The sequence below is a fragment of the Gallus gallus genome, chromosome 19 (genome assembly GCF_016699485.2).
Source record: "Gallus gallus isolate bGalGal1 chromosome 19, bGalGal1.mat.broiler.GRCg7b, whole genome shotgun sequence".
Lineage (NCBI taxonomy): Eukaryota > Metazoa > Chordata > Aves > Galliformes > Phasianidae > Gallus > Gallus gallus.
The window spans coordinates 2,884,900-2,907,339 of NC_052550.1; the positions used below are offsets into that span (position 1 = coordinate 2,884,900).

The following is a 22,440-nucleotide window of genomic DNA, read 5'->3' on the forward strand; positions in this document are numbered from 1 at the left end:
ATAACTAACCATGGGTAAAACCTTCTAGTCTGATGTTCCCTTAATTTGAAGACAATGCACCAACATAAATAAAGTAAATACAAAGGGCAAGACATCCTCTTGAATGAGTGCTTTATCTGAGCAAGCAACTTATTTTGCGTAAGGATTATTCAATAAATAATTAAAGATAAAACATTTTGTTTTCCAATTGGCATAGATGTTAGAAATAGTCCCACATAAATAACCTTTCCAAGGGGCAACATGAATAAAAGCCTAATCAGTACTCTAGCTGTGCAGAGTACAAAGTGAACATTATAATACAATCAATAATCCCAAGTTAAAGAGATGATGGCTACACAGCAAGACTCGGTGGGATATAGATTTCAGGTTACAAATCAACAAAGATCTAATAACTCACCACAGCTGCAGAGTGTTCCTTGGAAGCCTACTTGCAAGCTCATTCACCACCCAGGGACATTCTCAGGAGCAGATGAAAACCACTGAAGGATGATTCTTTACATGACTCTGCTCTGTTAAGCGTATTATAAATATGAGCACGTGAAGTGAACCTGGGTAATTCCACTACTGCAGCAGTGAGCTCTGCCAACCTCACCCAACAATCCTTTTCCTTAATAAGTGACCTGCCTAACATGACAGTACACACATTATTCTCCATAAGGGTGCATACAGTGTGCCCATGAGCAATGAATGGAACCTACTGACTTGACCAGGACCTGACACATACACTGCATGAGAAATTCAATCAGCATCTGAAAACAAACTTCACAAAGTACTGCTTGGGCACACATTTGATTCATGTATTACTGTTCCTTCAAGTGATACAGCAATCAAATCTCCTCAAATATTTGCAAAACTTGTGGAAATCTTCCAGAGCTTAATGTACATTTCAGTTCTTCCTGCAGACATACAAATCTTTTGCACTGAAGACTCTGGAGGGCTCGCTGCCTACACCAGGATGAAGATTCTCTACTCCTGCAGATGTGTAAAAACACTCCTGATTAGACATGTCTGAGCACAGTGCATACTCAGCCACCCATCTTTATTCTTATGGTAAAATTTTTATTGCATTTTATCATATGTCAGGTCTCTGGAGTCTAGACAGAGCTGGAATCCTGTCTGGTTCATGCAGCTTTTGTTGAACTGTTAACTGAATTTTGCAGGGCAAAATTCTTTCAACACTGTACACCTGCGTGTCTTGATTTCCATTTTCTCCCTAGGCCACGTTTTCTGCAGCTGCTGTTCCTAACTCAGAGCCATTTTAGACTCCATTTCTGCAGAGCCCATTCCGTTTTTGGGAACTTCATCCAAAGTATCTGCCTGGGCATGAATCCAAGGACCTCCAATACTTCTCCTGTGCCAGTACACTTTCATAGACATGGTAAGCCCTTGGAAGGCAGCTAGCCACTGTTCATATCTGGATCATAGATCTCTCTTTCAATAATCTTTCTCTCCCCAAGATGAGAAGAAGTGGTGGGCTTCATTTAAATTGCACACTGAGTACAACAGCTAATGCTTCTGCACCAGCAGGTGAGATGTAAGACGTGGGATATTCTTCAGAAATACAAAATAAAGAGCACTAATGGACAGGAAAACAATGCAAAAAAGTAACAGGAAACTTGGTCTCATGCTAAGGCAAGAAGAAAAGACTTCCACTTCCTGGAAGTTTCATTGTAAATATCCACTCATATAGATTTGTGCAGGTCCTTATATTTATGAGCTTAACTAAAAGTCAGCGCTACATAAATCACTTGCATATGAGACATAATAAAACAGCTTCCAGTATATTTCGTCTGACTTGCAGTCACTTCTCATTTCATAATCTGCATTATAGATTTTTTAAAAGATTATTCTCTTGTGATTGAAGATGGCAGTTGTGATATCTGCATTATCCAGACCACCTCAAACAAGTTGAAACAACCACCACCAGAGCAACACGGATGCTTGTGGCCATCCAGAAACTTTCCAACAAAACACATTCCACCAGACAAAACAAATCAAGTTCATCAAAACATCTTAGTTGATTAATTTGGCCAAAATTCTGATGAAAAACAGACAGCTTTCCATTGGAAAACTACTTCATTTCCTGATAGCTCCTCTGCAGTCAACCCAGCAGGCCATGGAAATAAAGGGATAAGGAAAGCCTGACTCCTAAACTCACAGACTATCACATTCAGAAGCCAAGTTCGCAAGGTTCCTAGTCAAACTGCCTGGAATTTATGGTAACATCATGGCTTCTAAAGGCTCCAGTTCCTTAGAAGCAGTCTAGCAGTAAGCAAACCTGACCCCACGCCTTCTGGTTTCTAAGCTGGAAGGCAACAAGCTGTGTTTGCAATAGAAAGTCAGTAGCTGTTGACTTACTGTGAAATGGTTGAGCACTTACTAGACTAGGAACCAACTGCGTGGTAGTAAGTCTGCTGGTCTCTGTACATCCAGCCTCACATACACGTGTCTGTATCTCTGGACTGCATAACCAGCATGCAAACATCAGAGCCTCAGCCACACCATAAAGACCACTGCCAAAACACATCTGTTACGTGAAAGCTGAACGTTTCTTCTATACCAAACAAATTAAAATCAAAGAGGGAAAGAATTTTATCATCCTTTCAAATGCTGGAAAAACAGAGCTTTCTTGTTATTCTTGTATTTCACAACAATCCTCCCCAAGTCCTTGGACAGTACATGAGCTTAAACTGGCACAGACTTTAGTATGTACTCCTACAAATGAGAACATTCCCAGCAAATGATTATACATACTTGGAAAGCAAACTATAACCAGATACAGAAAGGTGGACTGAACCAACCTTCCTTCACATGTGAATTCATTTCAAACGACTGGGATTTCTGCATGAAAAACAAAGTACATCTAAGTCAATCACTTTCCTTTTGGAGAAAGAAAAGATGCATTGAAATCACAAACTTTTAGCCACTGCACTTCCATTGAAGGGTTTATTTTTTCACAGAAAATTTAACTGATTGGAACACATCTGTCTCCTATCACGTCGATATTTTGAAAACATTTATAATTACCAATTTCACACAAGCATAGCAATGCGCTGAGTTCAGCCCTGGAACACATCTATCACTGCACAGCACAGACCTCTGGTGAGGTCTCCTTCTCTGCCAGGACACAGAGGGAGAGAATCAGCATGGTGTCCCACCTGGGCAGACAAGCGCTGCTCACTGCACCAACACACTGCCCCAGGATCTGGACTGGTCCTTCTGGGTAAGTGTTCTGTGCTATACAGCCAGCCCTGTGCTAATACTGAACAGCTGGATGCAGACAAATCTTTATACCCCTAGTTTGCTGATATTCTTGCTGTACTTTACTCTAAAAGCTGACCTGGAAAGGATGACAAAGAAACAAAACTTGGGAGAAAAAGGTAAATTTACAACTCCAGAACTGACTGACTTCAATTTATTTAACTGCAGAATACCATAAGGAAAGGACTGATCCCTGGCCTAGCAAAAGAGCACACGTGAGCTTGTTAGCTAATGTGCACACTGACTTCCCTTCAGCATGGTTGTTACCTTCATTTGTGTTAACTCTTCTAACTTCACACATCTTTTCCTAATTCAGACTCACGTAGTAATCAATATTTATTGAGCATTCTCACTGGCTATCCTAACTTCCTCTCTGTGCTATCCCCATACAAAAACTGCACACCTCCAAAACAGACTTTACATATAAACTGTTTTCATTCTCCAGACTCATACGTCTCTGGCTTATAAAGACATTAATTTATCAGTGTTTGGGCAGTACTCCAACAACGGGTCAACAGAAACACCAAGCCTCAGAAGACATTCAAAAGCAGAATGCATACAGACTTGCAAGATCTAATCTTGTAGCAGGAGCGTTCAAATGCTTTTTCCAGTTCTGTGGCCCAGATCTGCCAAATGAAAACTATTTCCTGCACAGAAAGTAATTAAAGAAAACAATCAATGCTTATAATCAATTTGACAATACTTTTTTGTCTGCGTTGGTGACATCCTATGGGAAGCATCTTACCCTGCATGCTGTCTAATGCTGCACCATATGAACAGCAACATGGGAGCTGTGGGACAGTTTACCAGGGACAAGGAGTCTGAGGGTCTGGAGAGGTGCTATGGGCTCCTATCGTTCACCCTCCTGTGCAGCACAGCCTACCAGTCCTACAATAGGGGGGCTGCTGGATAACAGTGGAGCCCATGCTTACCTCATGCTCTGATTGCAGTTGGAGTCAGTGCTCCTAAGAGACATCTGAGAAGAAATCTTTTCCCTCCTATCTTCTCTGTGTAGACACTCAAGCACTGAATTCCACATCCTTAGCTCATGTGCTCAAATGCATGGACTACTGCTTATAAGATTATCAAAATAAATCATAGCTTTCCCACCGATATCAGATCAGAATACAACCTCTAATTAGCTAAGAAGTACAAAATAACTGAGCTGGTTGAGTCAATCTGCATACCCTGTGCTCCAGCTGATGAATATAAGCTACTTTTAAAAATTAAAGAGCTATAAGACTATTGAGAATAGTTTTGAACAATAACCTCTGGATGTATTACTTGCATGTTTAACAACCAGCTGGTAGAAGCATGAGTACTGATACAGGCTGCCTGAAAATTCAATAACAGGAGATAATGGTCAATTTCTGCAATGTTATTGTCTAATTAGAGAATTCTACTTTAGCTGAAATCCATTTAAGTGAGCAACGTGCATATATTGTAAGGACAGATTAAGAACACACTACACAGGGCCAGGAATCATTATTATACATGTAGGCAATTAAAAAAGCCATCTCTGATTTATCACCTCCACCTCTTTATTGTATTTTCTTCTTCATCAATGCAAAACAGTGGCAAGAATTGAAATCAATTAAAAAAAACTGAGGAGGGGAATTATTAACCATCACAGCAGAAAAAAAATAAGACAGCCACCAAAGCCAGATTTGGAAGAATGCATAAATAGGCTCACTAGGAACAAGAGCAAACTGTATCCCCTATCTATAAAACCAGTGGAAAAAAACATGCTGGAAAGCTGTACTCAGAGAAGAGGATGCTTTGCTGTGGTTTACGGACAGCCAGTATGCAAAGGTTTAAGGTTCAGTCCATAGAACCAGCCCTGCGTGTCCATGTTTATGGGCAAGAACAAGTGTCCAAGGTTCATAAAAGAGCCCCTGGAATGGGCTCTTTTCTCAAGGCCCTTATCTGATTTCTAAGCAATGCAACAGTCTGACTGAGTAAGGAAAACATACTCAGCTCCAGGAAATGCAGTGAAATCAGAGTGCTGCCTAGGGCTCCTGGTAAGGAGGTTTCCTGAGAACAAAGGGCAACTGCACCAGCAACCAAGAGCTGGCCAGAAAACTGTCTGAAAACTGATATAATAAAGCCCATAGGAAGCAGTAATTGAACCATCAGCTGTGTGGCACACAAGACTACACTTTTATATCTCACTAATTACCTTACCTTCAAAATCAATAGGAGGTGGCATGAGATTTGTACAATCTTAACAATCCTGTAGCAGTAAGAAACTGTTTGCCATGAGACACGATGGCATCATTTCATCTTGAGGGGGAAATACTACCTCATATATCGTTAATAATGGGAAAGACACAAAGTTCTCTTGTGCTGTCAAAAGTATGTTATCCCTTTTAGTTTGATGTATCAAAGGAAAAAACATTTTCAAAGGTCACTGCTGAATTAATGACTACTGATGAACTTTTGCAAACGCCTATGGTTAAGACGTGATTACAGCTGTAGCACTTCCAATGGCAAAACTTCTCAGCAATTTTCCTTTAATTTGCCTTTCTTCCTTAACTACCATACAGTTAACAAGAGCAAAGTTGGATTTTCAGGTATTTGCAAAGTTTCCACAATCATCTTTCATTTCTATCTGAACTGAAACTTCACGTATTCCGAATAATGGAAACAATGTTCAAAGTATACTTTTACCTTCAGCATTATACTTACTGGTCCTTTACTCATGATTTTGTGCATTAATTTCACATAAAGGTCTCCTTTTGGCTGGGAGGGGGAAAAGAAAGTGTTTTAACACTTAAAGCAAAGCTAAATAATACTATACTGCTGGGAGATTTTCAAAGCCACGTTAAAAGAAGATCATAAGAAAAAGAGGCATCCGTTACAAAAACACTACATGGCTCCTCTGAGCTCTATGATTTGTTAAGGTACCTTTTTAATCCAGTCATTTCCAGTGACTCTCGTCAGTAACATGAAATCAGGATTCATACTTTAGATTAAATGTTATTTTCTCCTCTAACTGGTGGATTGAGTTTGGCAAATCTTGACTCTTGCATCAGTTTCACAGAAATCACTCCATGCTGTGAAGAAAGTGGTAAGGATTATAGGGGAAACAGTACAAAACATGTCTGTTTCCCTGGTGAACCACAGCTGCAATAGGTTGTCTGTCTTTAGCAGGTACGGAGCAGAGGGATTAACATCAGAAAATGTTAACATTTGCACACAAGCAAATAACCCCCATGGGTGTTTCCAAAAGATGATACCTTTGTTTCTAGATGTACATTTGAGCACTTCCAGCATTTGCTCTGTTGGGACAAACATCGTGCACAGGAATCCCTTCTGTCCTGCTCTTTGTTTCTCTCCAAGGACTTCCACGGGTCTCATAAGACTTCAGCAAGGTGTCGTTACTATTGTGTTACATCAGCCACCCCAAAGCACGGAGATGAGGTCAAGTCAGAGCTGTGACAGCCATACGTTTTTCTTCGGTGCTGCAGCTTCACCACCCCTTGGACCACAAAGACCAAGTGGCACAAGAATAACAAGTACTGTACGGTGGCTGTTGACATAGCCCTGAGCAAGAACTAGTGGCCGAATTTGCATGGCACAAGGTATTGCAGCTCCATCTCTCCATTCCTTCTACAAGCAGGCAGTTTGTCCAAGCAGCTCCCAAACACCAGGCAGAATCAAGACCACAAACTCCTGAAATCCAATGGGAAACTGTAAGTTACCTACTAAACCACCTGGATGTTTATAACCCCATAAAGAATTGTACAGATCTGTCTACTGATGAATGTTAGGCCCCTAACGCTGGCTTAAAAAGGAGCCTCCTTACAGGACCACACACATCAAGCCAGAATACAGGACTAAAAGTCTCTAAAAGACTTATAGATTTATTCTCCTGAAGTACACTTCAGGAGTTTTTGTTCCTTTAAAGCCCAAAGATCAGACCATCTAACATCTTTTCTCAAATACTGTGCTCCAGAGAATAGAAACTTCTACGTTAACTACATTCAGAATTGATTCCTCTGCCTTCTCCATGCATGGATGCACTCATGCTCATGTGTTTAATACACATATTAATTTTTAAATAGATTGCTTATAACTAATCACATCAAGTGGCATTTGTGCAACGTAAATATTTGCTTTGTTCCTTCAACACCCTTGCAATTACACTGAAAATTTCAGAGAAATAAAATTACAGCAGGTTGAATATTAAAAGTGGGTGGAGGGGGAAGAGCTAGAAACTGTAAGCTTCAAAGGGAATTCTATGCTTTGATTTCAGTTTGCATATTCCAAACGCTCACATTTTGCTGCGCAGACGTCAAACCAGGAGGTAGTTAATAAAGCAGGTGCCTTTAAGGTTTAAAAAAATTGCATTTTTAAATGATCAAATCAAACCATATTCCAAGTGCAACAGAAGTAAATGACGTATTATTAGTTCTTCCCTGAACCTCATTGAACCATCTCTCTATCATAGCAGGGGTCTGTCAGCTATGCAGGTCCTTGCCAAAAATAAAGAATGGCAGCATTCCCCATCTGCTGGTGAGTCCAATCGAAGGAAAGACAAAACACTGATTTTATTTAGCTCTGTTCCAGTTATTGTCAGGCGATACAAACAGTCATCATGACACGCAGCCAGATTTATTCATGTACCCAGCAAGCCAGGCCAGGCATAATAAAGAGATTACATAGTTTGGAACGCATGCAACTTGGAATTGCTTTTATTAAAACCTAAAGCATGGGAAGTATTGGGTAGGAGACTTAGGTATCACACAATCAGAAATATGTTTGGTTCTAAAATACGACACACGGCACCCTTACTGAATGAGGATGACTATTATTACAGTGTAACAGGCCTGCATCTCTCTCCTTGCCAAAAGAAAAGCTTGGAATAGCACAGAGCACATGGCACTTTAATCTTAGAATAGAGAGACTGGCACGAGCCGTACTGACAGAGCATGCAGGAAAACATAAATAGGACCTTTGTAAATATCTGTCCCTTTGAAAGACAGCTCCCCATAAGGCACCACTGCTGTCCTGAAGCCACTCTGGAATGGGAAAGGCTCTTAACAGAAAGATAGAAGGGTCAGCAGGAAGATCAGGAGCTCTGTTGGCTTCTGGGGTTCTCCTGCTTCTTGCTGACACCTGTCTGCGCTACCAGACACAATCAGAGGTCCGGGAGCCAACTCAGAGCATCAGCAACGCCTTTGCCCTAAGAGCACACACTATCACATCAGCCAGTTCTGCTTCAGCATTTCCCTCTGCTATTCCATCTCTATTTGTGTCCAGCTGCTGTACACTTTCTGGTAACTATTTGGGAATAGGACCATTTGCCTTCCCCTGGGGAGCAGAGGTGATATACAACACAGCCCTGAATCGCAGGTAGGATCCTAAGGCACAACCTACATAACAGCTCAGGATAAAATAACCCATTTCTGCAATCTCAGGCTGTCGCATTCAAAGTCAGCCACCTCCAATGTTCTGTGCTCATGTCAGCAGTTCCAGCAGCACTCCCAGTCTGTTTTGTTCTGTGTACTTGCTACTTTATAAAGAAACCTTCAGGTACAGCTGGATATTACAGCTTTTGAGGGAGAAAATATTAGTTTAAGAAGAGACTTGCAATAAAGATTTCCCTTGTTTTGTTCTTGACCCGAGTCAGAGGAAGCCCAGACTTGTACTGACACAATGATAACCTGTGCCATGGATGCAGGGACAAACAGAGGCAGGAGACTCTTGTACCCCCAAGGAAACAAACCAATCTCTGGCCTTGATGTGATGGTGATTGAATTCAGTTCAGAGAAACCTTGTGTGGCACAGGAGGATGAGATGCCCAGACACTGCACAGCAAGGAAGACAGCAAGGTTCTGCTTGGGGAGCAATCAAATGGATAAGAAATGCTGATATTCAGACAAATGTCATTTCCATTTCACCTAGCATTCCGTAACTTACACTGCCTCTACTTCACTCAGTAACACATCAGTCTCCTCACTCGTTATTACACACAATCCTCTGCCCTCAGTCACCTGTCTCTTCTACTTAGCTTTTGAACGTTCCTATTCAGTACAGAATCATAAAATCATAGAATTGTTTGAGTTGGAAAGGGCCTTTAAAGGCCATCTTGTTCAACTCTCCTGCACTGCACAGGGACACCCACAGCTCCATCAGGTGCTCAGAGCCCCATCCAGCCCAACTCTGGGGCACTACCACCTCATTGGGAGCCTCTGCCACCGCCTCACACTTTTATCATAAGAAAGCTTCTTCTTATTCTCAATCCAAATTTTCCCTCTTCAAGTTCAAAATCTTTTCCCCTTATTCCTGTCACAACAGACCTCACTAAAGAGTCTGTCCCCTTTTTTCTCATAGCCCCCCTCTAGATGCTCCCTGATGCCTTCTCTTCTCCAAACTGAACAGACTGAACTCTCTCAGCCTGAATCTCACATCTGAAATAAGAACTGCTCAAAATGAAATGCCATTCTAAAGCCTGCTGTTGCAGATCTTCAGATTAAGCCATAAGCCCACGAGCATTCTAAAGCCTGGTCTCAGTTACCAATAAAAAACAGACAAAAATAACAAATGAAATTCAATAAGTCATACATACCCAGGAAAAACTAATTTCTTTGCAATCAATGAAATAAAACTCTTATCAAAAGAAAGTATTAGTAACAGTGCATCAAGATGTGCTTCAGTGACCTGGTTACAGTTAGCTGAAGTTAGCAAGTTTCCTCCAAATGAGTCCATAACAATTAGGTGAAGTGCCTGGACAAATCTAATGCAAGTACTAATAACTGCAGAAGGCAACAGGACCAGATGCCATTTAATAGGGCTGCAGCTGGAGCACTACAAAGGTCAGAGGGCTACACACCTCTTACATTTCCCTAATCCAGGAGGCAGTGCACAGGATGAACTCATTCTCTCATCAACTGCAGCTACCAAGGAATCTGCCACTTGTTTTTCACCAGTAGTTAAAGACAGAACAGTACTGTCATCTGCAGACTTCAGCATGCCTTACAAAGGTAGGCACACGACATGGGGAAAACTGGTACAGAGGTTGGACAGCTGGCCTGAGGTCAAGGAGAAGCTGAGGGGCAGGGTGAGCCTTCAGGAAAAACTTGGAGCCCTGGGACAACAGGAACACCCTTCCCCCTTAAACATGTGTTTGGAGTCTGATCAAGATGGCAAGAAATGGAAACATCTTCAACACATTAAGACAGCAGACGCTCTTTGCTGCGGTAGTCACGATGTGCAATGGGTCCAAGCAATGGGATCTGTTTGTTGCGATAACTGAGGCATCATAATTGTTTCAAAAATGAAAGCCTGGTTTAAGCTGAAATAAAAATGGAACTACACCAGGTATTATTACATGTAGAGAAAGCCTGGAGGGCTGATTTAGATGGGCATATTCTTGAGATGCAATATAAAAAAGCAAGTAAGATGTTTGTGTCATGCAATATACCTGGATTTCATTTGAAATTGCTACCCAAGGCAGAATTGTGTAACATCAAGGTTTTGATTTTAGCAGCCAACATATCTGACCACAGTCTTCATGGAGATAGGAGATCTTTGGGTCTCAGCTTTGTGTTACTTGAAATAAAAGCACACAGTAATAGAGACAGCAGTCAGGAGAGATCAGAACGCAGAGCCTCCTGAGCCCCAGCTCAGGGCATTCCTGTTCAGGCTGGAGGATATTTATACTTCTCAAACACGCGATGGATCCAAGAGGGGAAATAGCCTGAAAAATCTGATAGGTTTAAGAGCTCTACATTTCCAGAAGAATGAATCTCACCCTAATTTCACATTCTTAGGAATTATCTTTCCGAGCAGCTAAGTAATGACTCTATCTATCTGAATACAGTTCAATTCACTAAAAACCCTGCAGAATACCCAAACGTACTTGGAACAGGAAAGGGAAATGCAGTTATCCGAAATTCTCCATTCATTCAGAGCACAAGGCTGCTGAAACCAGGTCGTAAATGTCTCTCACCACTGCTCACAAGATGGTGTAGTAATCCATGCCAAAAATTCAGCAGCTTTATCATATACTATTTTTTCCGACTGACAAAGTATTCCACGGAGCTGTATTTCAATTCTGATTCCATATGTCACTTCAATTTCTGATCAGAGCTTGAACATAAAAAAATTATAGCCTTCCTCAATGGACCAATAAAAAAGGATCATTTCTTTCTCATATCAACATTTATTAGTCTCAATCATTCTAGAAATATAATCATTATAGTCCCTTTTACTGAGAACAGCTATTCCCCCCCACGCAGTCATCCTGGGGCTCCTCTGTACAGATGCCTTTTCCTTTTACTTCTGAGGGTGGCAGGTTGTTCCACAGCACAATTTGCCATCATGCATAACCAAGAGAAAAATTAATTTTAACGTGTTTGTTTCGGTTTGTATTTTTTCCCCTCTTTCTATTCCCAATACCCTCAAACTCTTTGATATTGCCACTATTTCCTCCCCTCTCTCCCAAACAGTATTAACTTTGACTAAAAAGTCAAAAGGCTGAGGAAGTCTCAGGTCAGAAGGCATGGCTCAGTGCATTTCATAAGCCTTTGGTTCCCCTCTTCTCAGGCCAGCTGTGCTTAATACTACAGTACTGCTCACAGCTGGCTCCAGCACACACTCCAGAAGCATACAAGGCCCTCGTTGGAGGCCATCAATACTTGGAGTAATCTCTGCTTTCAGAATCACTGATCACATCTGTTTTAAACTCTTCTCAAAGAAATCGATTCTTCCTTCCTACTGAAAACCCAAGATAGACAGGATGTTGTTGCTGAAAAGACTTTTACAAATCCCATCAATACTGGAACAAAACCAGAAAAAACAAGGCAGCTTTATTGATTTACACATTAAAATAACATCTGCTTTTTGTGCGTGTGCAGTCTCTCATGAGCGATAATTGAACATTTAAGGAGAATCTAATATTGAACATATAAGCACCATCCATTTTTACCAGTTCTCCTCCCCCTCTTCATAACAGCTACAAAAATTTAAAAGACAAAACATGCCATTAGTGTAGAATGATGTAAAAATCACTGCCTGGACTGAAGCACGCAGTGCAAACCACAACTGAGCTCGTTAACTAGACATCATTTAAATCAAACCAGGGGCCTCTGTGCCTGGAGACAGGACTGGAAAGTGGACATGAACAAGATTTCTTCCCAGCGTATGACACTGAAAGTCTTATTCTCATTAAAAACACTCGGGACAATTCTGTTGTTTCTGTCGAACCATTTGGTCATTACCACTCAAAACTGGTGCCCTTGTAACTTCAGCCACCTCAGCTCAAAAGAATTTTATCTCAGCAGAGATTAGTCCCTGTACTGCATGAAATGGAACAAACAAAACAAAATGCATTTGCCACTTTTCAAGGACAACTTTCAACCTTCATGATTTGGAGCAGAAACATTTAAGGTTCATACTCAAGCTACATCTAAGTTTTCATACAAAGTGAAATTCAGACAACTTAACTGCACAGTTTTGCTTCACACATCGCTGTTATCTCTAGAATTCATGCCCTCTGTGTGAAGTATGAGCTAGAAAGTACAGCATAACAACACCTCCCCCATAAACCTGGAACAGATTTTGAAGACTGGAATAAACTGTATATGCTATATACATCACTCCAACAGCCACAAATGCGGAATTCTTAATTTTGAGATAAAAAAAAGCCAAGCATTTTTATCATTATTATTTTGTTTATGTAGGATCAGTGCGAGATCCTCAGGTTTATGTGCAAGACAGCTTGAACTGGGATTGTCCAGCATGGGAGAAGGAAGCACAGGGGAGACTTCATCTCTCTCTCTGAGTGCCTGAACAGAGGTTGTGGCAAGCAAGGGTTGGCCTCTGCTGCCAGGTAATAGTGATAGGTGAGAGGTAGCAGTTTTACATTGCTCCAGGGGACATTCAGGTTGGATATCAGGAACAATTTGTTCTCCAAAGAGCAGTGCTGCAGTGGCACAGCTGCCCAGGAAGGTGGTGGAGTCACTGACCCTGGAGGTGTTCAAGATCCATGGAGATGTGGCACTGAGAGATGTGGTCACTGATATGGTGAGGGTGGGTTGATGGTGGGACCTGTTAATTGTAAAGGTCTTTTCCAACCCTAATGATTCTATAACCAACTGCCAGGAGAACATCAAGAAATGACAGAAGTCATCACTAGTGGTGCTCCAGGCCTTGCCCTGTCCCAGCCCAGCACACTTTCAGCTACAGTCCCCCTGCTCAAAGAAAGGCTCTGCTCTGCACAGTGCTGTCTGTTCCAGAGCCCCAGGCTAAACCACTGCCCAGCTTGCAGCAGGGATGACACAGAGCCGACCCATACACTGCTCATGCCCTGGGTCTCCTGGGTGAGGAAGGCAACCCCATGCCCATGGGATGGAGGTGGTAGCTGTCAGCTTCCCCCACCCAAAATATTTCATGGAGAGACCATCTCCAGGGGGTCCTGTTCAATCTTAATTTACCTTGCCTTGAGTAGGAGATCAGCGTGGCTCCTCCAGCGTGTAATAGAGTGCTTGGATATTGTCACTGTCCCAACAGCTGCCCAGTCACCCCCCTGCAAACCATTCTGGCTGGTGAGGGCTGTACACACAGGCAGCTCCTCTCTCTGCGTTCAGCAAGACTGTGTTGGCTCATGGCTCAACGCCAGAGGAGCAGCATTTTGTTTTCCCAGCAGTTCTTCATTGTCATTGCTCAGGAGGTGCTCCCATGCTACTGCATACACCGCAGCTGGGCCAGAAGAGCTGCTGCCCAGTGGATGGCTGTAATGCAATGTAATGCATCTGCAGCAAACAAGATTACAAGGAAATTGCAGGATTTGCATTTCTGTGAAGGTTCGTGAACAGGCCAATGTCCACAGTTTGTTTTTAAAAGAATCCACAAGGTAAAGACCTCTACCTGGTGATTCTTGATGTCCTCTTGGGAGCCTGTGGACAGGAATGTTCTGACTCTCATTGCTGCAGTGCCTCTCTTCAATCAGGGAAATGCTGCCCCTGCCTTCAATGGTGGTAGTCAGTGCTGAGGAGCTAACTTTGCTTTTGAAACCACTCTGTTTGGGGATGACCAGCAAAATGCAGCATAAGGTGACAAAAGAAAACAAGCTGCTGGCTGTATTTAAATGTCTGTGTATTCATGTGTGCATTTAGTTCTCATATACACACTCTACAAGTGTACCCTCCTTCCAGATCAGTTTTACTTAAGCCATCTGCATTCTAATCTTAGACACTAACTTACAGGAGAGCATTTGAATACTTTCAGGACAGGATTTGAACTCACATCTTCACAGCTCACCAAAAATCCCCAGCGACTTTAAATTCATTTTCTGAAGTTAATCTTAGTCAGAAGGAAGACAATGCAGGTACATTGCTAAAGCCTCCTCTCCAACAATAGAGGAGAAGGAAACATGGGCAAGAAATGAAAACACATCTGGGGTCTGTCTGGCCTTTCAGTTTCCCTGTGAAGATTGCAGAGAGCTCAGTGCCTCCTACACACCCTGGCAGAGACATGCTCTCTGCTGGCTCCACAGTCTCTAGTAGCTTTTCTCACTGACTTAAGTCACTCAGAAGCAAGAGCAGTGCTGTCAGATGCAAGTTTACTTACTGCTACACTCAGCCAACAAATTGTTCCTTCCCGACAGATGTTTCTGTTTAAAGCCACTAGGAAACGTATGGATCATTCTACCTCATCAGTCTCAAGAGCCAGCCTAGCAACTCCAAGAGCCAGAGATTTGCCAGGAACAAATGAAAAACCTAATTAAATCAACAGACAAAATTTGGATCAGGATTAGAGAATCTGGCATGACAATCAGATTAGACTATTAATGAGCCACAACAAGGTTTGCCTGTTTATCATTTCACCATCAGTTTTCACAGTACAAAAAGGAAGTACTGGTAAACCAGCATGAAAAATGCAGACACAAAAACATCATGGTTTCAGTTTAGCATGTGCTCCCCTTTGATGCCGAGCTCTACAGAACCAGTGCATTTATTCTTAGAGAAAAACCACCACTACAGAGAAGGGAATTAAGAATTGGAGGCAAAGCAATGGGAACAAAAATAATAACAAAGTCCTTGGGGTCAGATACTGGTAGCTGCAGGTGTACCAGAAGGTTCAAGAATGAATAAGTAATTGCAAACAGCAGTTTGGAGCTATTCACGTGGAAAAGCTAGCGCAGGCAAACAGCTGGGCAGTCTTTGCAATGTCATCATCATTTTTGCCTTCTGTTCCAACCAAATATAAAAATGCTTAAGTATGAGGCTGAAAAAAAACCAACACAAAACACTGTTGCTTCTCCGTGTTGAGACACTGTCTGTGTGTTTGAACAGGGCGCAGGGGAGGGAGACAAGAGATGGCTGAATTTAGTGAATCTTCTATCAAGCTAGCCATGACAACAGAGCTCAACGCCACACACCAAGGCTGGATGAACTGAGTTCCATTTCCTACCTGCTGGCTGCCTTTGCACAGCTCTGCTCTGCCTACTGGCATTTAGACCATCCAGAAAATGCAAGGCCCTCAAGAGTTCTGCCTTCCTATTTCTGTTCAGATACTCTGCGCAGACCTGCTGCTGCCAGGTCTGTTAAGCCAAGCTTGGAAGCAAACTCATCAACTGTGCTCCGTCCACAGAAGCCATCCCTGCACGTTGCTATCCACCTGTTTACCTTCTCTCCTATCAGAACTGTAGCCACCAGGGTCTGCCTGGATGAAGTTCATTGCTTCTGAACACTCCCCCTGCTCCCCTGGGGAACAAGGATGCAGATGATGCGCTGCATACTTACCACATAATAAAGCAATTGAGTCCCACCCCGTTGCAGTACCAACTTGGCTTTACTAAAGAAGCTGTCATCACCTTATTTCAAACACCAGCCATGGAGGCCTGCTCAGATACATCAACATGGCTTTAAGGAAAAGAAATTAAATCACAGTGCATGGCAGAAGAATTTTACAGACTGCGACATGCTGAGCTATGTCTGTACAGCACCTGCAGGAGAAATCAATAACTCCCACGTGCTGGCTCACTGCTCATTGCCTACCAGGCATCTCTTGCTCTGTATTTCAACTGCAAAGTGAAATCTAAAGCAACTTTATCTGAATGCAGGCAACACTAAGAGTGGTCAGGTGCTTGAATGGGCTGCCCAGGGAGGTGGTGGAGTCACCATCCCTGGAGGTGTTCAAGAAACATTTAGACATTATAGTACAGGACATGGTTTAGTGAGGAAATATTGGTAGTAGGTGGAGGTTGGACTGAGTTCTTTTCCAACCTTGGTGATTCTATGGCTCTGTGATCTATTACCACTAACTAAACTGATACACCAGTCAAAGTAATTAACAAATGATACTCAATAAACATTTCTGGGGTCATTTATTATGTGGAAGCACCTGCAGTAAGAGGCAAAAACGTTCACAGCACAAGGCACTGCAGCTTGGATTGCCTGCATTTAAAAGCTCGCTTCAGTGCATAGCTGATGTCAAGTAAATGAGCGTGTACGCACCACCCCAAGGTGTAGCTGCCTAATGGGACCACCATTTGCATTTTAACACAGCTGCCAGCTCAGGAAGGCTTCAGCTGGAGAATTCTGATGGAACAGCAATGAGGCAGAGACGGAAGATGAGGATTTTTCCCTCAAATTGCTCCATCACATCGTCAACTTTAAATGCAGTAGTAGTTTCAATTAAAGATAAAGGACTTATGTTAACGTCTCTGTCAGTGTTGACAGCAATAAAAGGATACGTTGCAGCAGCAATACAAGTACGCTTACTCTTAAGTACACTGTTTAATCCTTCCATACATGTTTCAAAAATAATTCCTCTTTGTCAAATTAAGTATGGCTTTTTGATACAATTAGCTTCTTGCCTGCAGCTCTGGTGGTCCTGATATGAAAGGAATGTAGATAAGCATCAGTTCTGGTTTAAGTTTTCCATTCAAAAAAGGAAATAGGAAAAAATAAATCCTGCCTCTCAAATTCATCATCTCACAAATCCTATTAGCAAGAGATATTCTGAGATCACTACAAGGCACCAGCATCTTTCCTTTCTTCAGTGACTTGATATTTTACATCGTCATGAGAATTGAGTAGGGTCACTGCGAGCCCTAGCACCTATAAATACCACTTTAATTAATCTCCTGCCCTTCAACTAAACACTGGCTTTTTTAGAAAAATTTCCTTGTTTCTCCTTTATTTTTCCCCTATTAAAGGAGGTTTGCGCATTACTGAAATGAACGGCAGAAAAGAGGGAAATAATGACAGAAGAGCAGCACTTACACAGTAATAATTAAAAGTGTCTTCCAGGCCCATTGCAACAGCAGCGCTCCAACAGTGCAGCCAAAAAGCCAGGAATCCTGTGGGCACCAGGACCATGGAACAAGCAGGGGGCTTTGTGGGCACATGTGGCTTCCCCAGGGCCAAGTCAAACTAGGAATACGTGCAGGTAAAGAACTTCTGCAGAACTCAAACTTCCCAATTACATCCCAAAGTTCAGCATTTTAATTTCAAGATAACAACGAGCATCTCGCACCAGCACAGTTCTACATCCCACGTATTTGCCCTCTGTGCTTTTGATGTGTAGTGCACAAATATCTTCACCATTAAAAGAAAAGTGTTTATAGTCATTGTAATTAATGAGGGCAAAACCTGCGAAGAAAGGTTTCTCTGGTTAACAGCTTAAATGTGACAATTTCAGCAGCCACACATGTACTCAGTACAGTTCAATTTCCCCCACAGATGTGTTTCTGATCCTAGGTAGGCAAAGCAGCTCATTTGTCCTAATTCTGAACCAGTGCATGCTAGTCTCCTTCAATCTCAATTAGCTAGCAGGAAATTTATTTAGAAACCTGACAGGAACTATTTGGGGGATTAATGATCACTGATTTATGAATATTGAGTAGCATTTCAATAATCCAAGCAGAGTAATCACTTGTAGCTGAAGCCAGTTCTCCCTACCATTATAGTCCGTAGCAATCACTCAAAGGCAGTTAAGTGATTCTGATTTATGACCTTAACCTACAGGGCCCAGTACATTTGCTCTATCAGTGTGTAAATTCTAAAAACGCAATTCCCTGCACCTCTAGAGAGCCAATTTAAGTCAACATTATGCATGAGCTGAGCATGCTTGAATTCTCAGATCTCTTATTTCACTCATTAAATTTGCACTGAACATCTTGCAATTAAAATTTCATATAGATTTTTTCTTATGATTGACATTTGGCCTTGGCAAAATGAGTTTAAATTTTGTTTCTCTAAAGATTTAGAAGGAGATAGATTGCTCTAGACATTGTTTTCTGCAAGATGATGATGATGGAGCACTAATGCTTTTATTAGCATTTTGAAAAGCCTTCCTTTATGCTGAAAGGCTGTAAGTAATAAGTGAAAGCAATTCAGTAACGAAAGCCAAAGCTACAGCCAGTACAGCAGAATCAAAAACGCCGCTGCACAAAATCTTGTGACCCTCTCCTGTTTTTAGGCCAATGTCTTTAACTGGGGTGGAACAAATTGGGCCTTCCAGTACAAACTAAAATGTGCTCATCTGCAGTGACTAAACAGCCGTTCTGTTACAGGATTTTGAAAATAAGCCCAGGACAAGTAAAAAGAATAGGAAAGTACTCCAATGGTTTCAAGTTTGGATTGACTCAAACACTACATTTGTAGTGCAAATGTCAGGCAACTCGTTTATTTCATCTCATGTTCCATCCCCAGGGTAATGAGTTCGATGGAAGAACAAGAGCACCCTTCTGTGACCCCATGTACTTGCTGTTTACAGCAGAAATGGTTCAGATCCCAGAGACAGTCCCTGCATCAAGGAGTTCACAGCATAAGGATGGACAAACGAGAGAGCAAGGAAGGAATTCATGCCTGAATTCACTAATGGCTTAACAGAACTGCAATAGCATACAAGCCCGTGAACAGAATGTGCCATTGAAGGAAGTGCAATTGAAGGAAGTACAAGGTCTTTTTGTACAAATGTAGCTCATAACACGAGACATCAATTTTACATAGGACTTGGTGCACTACTGGCATGTTAATAATAAATAACCATATGCAGACTGTGGTAGACATAAGTATTGATTTTGAGGCTTAAAAATCAAATTGAGGAAAATGTTTCAAAAACCAAAGGGGCTGACTGAGGAATTATCCCCATGCCTGGAAAAAAGAGAATGCAGTCACAATACCCATCTAGCTCCACTGCTCATAGCAACTACAGCAGTAGCACAGGAGGTGACGTTTCAGCTGTTTCTCAACCTGATGCCATAAGATTCACATCTGTGCACGCAATCACAGCTAAAGCACAACCCAAATGCTTACATACGGAAAATCCACGTGATAAGAGAAGATAGCCCCCATCTCACATCACAGGAACATTTAAGGCACTTCAGATTGCCATCCAAGCATAAAGAAGAATGGATAATCCCAACATCTGTACCACTTCCAGTATAACCACTCTTCATCCTACCCAGCTGTGAGCACAGTATTTGCTTTTTAGCAAATTATTGGCAAAGGAAATACACAAAAATTTATCTCACTACAGGAACAGATCAATAGAATACCTAAATTCTATTATGGAGCTAAAGGAAAAATCCTGTGTACTAGTCCTGGAGAATATCAATCTTGCAGCAGTACCCAAGGCATGTTTTACTGCAGAATAGTAAAGCCTTTACGGTCACAGCATAATTACACTGGCATACCGGTATTTTAATATCATCTCTCTGAAATTAAATTTTGTTTCCATGTCCAGTCAATAATTCTGTCTCATCTCAGTGATGAATAGAGCTTAGTGAGTAATTTGTTATGAATAATTTATTCACTGCATTTCACCTTTCATCTCCCTTTGAACATTTCGTGAAATCCTGCAATGTATTTGTTACACAAAATTATTCACGAATAACTTGTGCTTGCAGACCGTGTGTTGACAGTTCACTGGAAATACTCAAGTTGATTTGCCACTTGGTTACACTTTGGAGGTGCTGTACCTGCTTCATCATCCACTGGGCTGGCTTTAAGCAAGCTACAATCCCAGTTGTTCAGACAGCTGTAACCCACGTTCAGTCTCAGACATTTAATGCACGTTACGCACCATTTACTTCTCCCCTTTAAGGATCTAGGAAGGATCCAGCAGTGTTCAGCACCCCACTGTCCTCAGTTTGAAGTCTGGACGGAAGAATTTAGGATCTCAGTAGGCAAGGCAGTAGAGTTACCACCGCATTCTTCTACAGATAGAAATTTTAGGCAGGAAAACCAGTATAACTTCACCAAGTTCTGACTAGGTGTATATAGTGGAGATAAAACCATCATCCTAAAAAAAACAATTGGCTTTGCACCCTAACAGCTGGACTGTAAAGCTGAGTGTGCCTCCATGGCACGTCCATTGATATGGCTGGCAATTTTCTTAATGAAACTTTTTTTTTTAATAAAAATGAAGACTTCTTTCTTCCACAACGTAATAATTTGTCTTTGTATTTTTCCCACTGCGAGCTCTAAAGGAATTGTTACATTTACAGCTGAATAGGGCCATCTGAAAACCAAACAGAAAACAACTGCCCCAAACATTTTATTTCGTAGCTGTGTAACAAACCTTCACATTACGGGTCCAGTACTCCAGAAAACAGCTTTCTCCCAGAGGCAGTTCATCCCTTGCCAACCTCTGAGAAAATAAAAAAGCCATCACTACAATGCAGACTTTGAGGTGAGACAAGCAGTATTGCCTCGACATAGCACCAAACCCACAGGGACAAGAAATCCTGAACTACAGGCTCCTGTAGGCAATTTGTCACTACAAAACAATTCCATTTAATATCACACTACATCATGAGAAACTTAGTCAGATCAGTGCACTGGAATTCCAGGTTCCAAATGCATTGCCAGCTTTAATCTTTCATACATTCTTCTGTCAAAATTTAGTTACATTTCCATTTCCTGCCCTCTCAACAGAGGAAAAAACAACATTGAAATGTCTTTCTCATGCCATAGAAACATTTGTACACATCTATACTTGAGATAGCTAAGCACAAAACCTGTGACTATGTCTCTTATGAGGACAGCAAGTGTTTCATTTTAATATATCTAAACAAGAGAATTTCAAGATAAGATACCCTGACAAAACTTACGTCCACTGGAAGGGGCAGTTGACTTGATCAGTTCTGCTGTGCTGAAAGGCAGAGTAAAACATCCCAGCATAGGATTCAGGTGCTGACATCAGCATCCATGGTCCTCAGAAGGCTCATACACTACAAGAACTTTATATGCCTCTTTATCACAGAGGTTCCTGTATCCACCTCCATTGTATCTGCATTGTTTGGCTCTGCCCATACAGCTCTGGTTGTAAATTAAGGACCACTGAACAACAGGTTTAAGATAGCAACACATGGGAAAGCCATGCATGTGAAGAGGTTGAGAAATGAAAAATAACTAATTTTTGCAATCCAAAGAGGAGAGATCTCTCAGTGGAAGATTTCACTCAAGGACTGGTGAAGTGGTTACCATAAGTAGAGTGCTTGGGGAAGCTATGGCATCTCCACCTTCGGAGAAGGTGAACTTGACAGAACAAGGTCTTGAGTGCTACCACCTTTCAGTGAGCCCTGTTATGTGCAGGGGTTGGGCTGGATCATCTCCAAAGGCCTTTTCCAACCACAACTGCTTAACATTTTTCCATGATGTCTTCACAAAAGGAATCAAAACAGCAGCAAGCAGGACAGCAAGACAGGAGCCGCAGGAGGTTCAAAACACCATCCTTCTGCTGCACTGCTGCACCTGTCCTGCACAGAAGGTGCTGTTACTAGCACAGTCTGTTGAGTTGTCAACGTAAGTTTTGTTTCCCATACAAATGTATCCACACCAAAACACACTATTTACGATTTCACACAAAGCATTCATATTCATAATGCAGTTCCACAGCAACATGATTCTGCCATGCACACAACCTGAGAACTCCAAATTCAGCTTCAGAAAAGATACAAACAATGAACACATTTCCCAACAACCACCCTGCAACTCTATATCAGGTCTACTGGTCTGTGAATGCAGACCAAGATTCATGATCAGGACAGAAATCTTCAAAATGGAAATAAAAGGTGACAAATGAACACCACCAAATCTGTGCATTATCAGTAGTCTATTTAGTAGTAGAGAAAGTAGTCTCTGGACAATGCAGCTGGGAGTCTGCAGTCCTCTCCAGCTGACGGAACATCATGTACACAAGATTAAAGCTCTTAAC

The 22,440-nt window shown here is 41.8% G+C and overlaps 1 long non-coding RNA gene across 16 annotated transcripts in view; it reads right to left on the reverse strand.

The window, feature by feature from the left end:
* Positions 1-22,440, reverse strand: part of LOC101751425 — an 84,503-nt gene that overhangs the window by 44,075 nt on the left and 17,988 nt on the right. The window lies entirely within an intron of this gene.